The following is a 2,500-nucleotide window of genomic DNA, read 5'->3' as shown; positions in this document are numbered from 1 at the left end:
GAATCGGAGATCCTATATATAAAAAACTGGAAAGAAAACCTGGCTTATATACACATGTTACATGTATTGTATATATTTTTTATTTGTTGGATATAAATACATGTACAATACACTCAGGTTCAGGTTAATCAAACTTCTTTAGTGATTGATATGCATCTTAGGAGATTTTCTATTGTAAATTTCTTGTGAAATTACTGATGCTAGCAAACTGCCCAAACCAAAAGAAAACTGTCTTCAAATCTTGATATTTGCAATTATTTTTTCAAGCTGACAGAAATCTTGTGTATCTAGCCTCACTGCATTGTCTCTTTAGTAAGGGATATGGCCATGACAGCGACACATAGGAAAACTGCCAAAAAAAATTACACTATGTGTATTATGTAACGAACATCATAAATAATGATGATTGTATGAGAATTTGAAGACATAATTGTTTGTTATTTGATTTGGAATACAGATGGAAAATACATTAGAAACTTATGAGAAAATGATTCTTTTAGGTACACTTTCAGACATAACCTATGATCTTTTTCTAATCAGTGACATTTTCCAACCATTTCTTCCAGAAATGGTTAATTATTTTTCAGGTTAGTTTATAAGTGTTCAAGCCCTTGGTTTGAAGATTTTATTGCTTTCAGCTGGCTGTGACATTAATATTGTCTTAGGACTAGTATAAACCAAAGTCTTAGAAGTAAACATACATGTACATTGTAATAACCAAATATGCATTATATATTTGTAGCGGGATTAGACTGGGGCGATCATCGGTGACCAGATAGCTCAGTTGGTAGAGCACTCGGCTAGTGTTCTGAGGGTCCCGGGTTCGAATCCCGGTCTTGCCGCTACATTTTCTCCTGTATATATACCAGGGATCAAATCTAGGTTGTGGGGAAAACTATGGTCCTTTTCAAAATTGGGAAAAGTTTATAATAGATGCATTATCGGATATTTGACCATTCTCATTTTGGTAGAAATAATCATTTTGAAGTGTTATAACACCTAGAATGTTATTGCAGGATTCAGTAAACAGATTTTTAAGCTCCATCATCATAGATATATGTAGCAGATGTATAATAAACATGAAGACATTTACAGCCAAAGGCTTAAAATGTGATGAAAAATAAGACAATGGGGGATTTTTGTCATAAAAAGTGTTCAGTTTTAGCTTCAAATGGGATTTTTTTAAAGTTTAGAGGGGAATTCAATCCTTGAGGGGAACTAACCATAAACGGTTCTAAATCAGAGCTAGATTGATACCTGTATGTACATGTAATTGTTGTAAAAACAAAAACATACTCTTTTGAATGTTGTATACATCTACATTTGAACATGTTATGATGTACATACATGTAGTAACAACATTCATTTAATTATTTACATTAAGCATGTTTTCAGATGGTTTATTAGAAGACAAATTCAGTCTACATGTTCATATTTGTAGTCTGTTCCAATATGGTTATGATAGTGGGAAATGTTTATTTTAATTTACATACATACAATTAAAGTACATAACACAAATTAACAAAATGTTGTTACGGTGACATTAAATACTTTATTCAGTTCAAAAACATAAGTTTTGTTAATAATAATTTATAGAGTGGTATATTTATGTCGATACTGTAGGATGTATACAAATCGTGAGACGTCAAACTCCTTCATGTGCTATGGTCGAAGACACAATATTTATTGACCTATTTCACTGAAAACGGCTACTTTTAAGTGTTAGAATTAAATCACAGATGCTTACAAACAAACAGGATATGTAGACGTTATATCTGTACATTTAATACAGCTGTCAAATCACCGTCAACAGTAATGTATCTACGCGAAAGGTACGTGTATGTAACCAGTGTAATACCGCCATTATCACGTTACCGGAGTCGGTAGTTTTTCTAGTGAATATGACTTGACAGTTAACTATATTCTTTCACTTGGTTTAAAAGGCATTTCAAAATCCAAACATAACATACATGTACCTCTAAAATTTCGTAATTTAAGTGTTTTACGCAAAAGATCAGCTGACATCTACTACCATGCAATGCTCTGTCCATGTAAACCGGAAGTTGCTTTACTCCCGGCGCCACTATCGCTTTACAAAGGGCGATAACTCCAAAAAAGTTATGTTGATACGTGGTAGGTGTGTTCCGATAATGAAAATGTTGGTTGCAGGATAAATGTGTGTACGTGTTTTCGCTTCTGTTCTACCTTCCAATCTGTATACAAGTTTGTAGTTATTAACTTGTTTGTTATTTTTCAATTTAACACTGGTTTGTAAATTGTAATTTTTTTCGAGGGGGAGGGGGGGTCGCAAACCGTTTTAAAACTAAAGTACATTTAATTTCAATTAATTCCCGATTTTTTCTTATTTCTTAATGAGTAGGTACGTATATACATAGTTATATGTTAATATCGCGTGTAACATAATATTGGTTCGATTGATGATCTCTTATAGTTGTAACGGTAACACGCAGGTAAAGTAAAATTCATAGCACTTCCGGTT

This window comes from Argopecten irradians, chromosome 9 (assembly GCF_041381155.1).
Source record: "Argopecten irradians isolate NY chromosome 9, Ai_NY, whole genome shotgun sequence".
Classification (NCBI taxonomy): Eukaryota; Metazoa; Mollusca; class Bivalvia; order Pectinida; family Pectinidae; genus Argopecten; species Argopecten irradians.
This window is presented reverse-complemented; position numbering follows the sequence as displayed.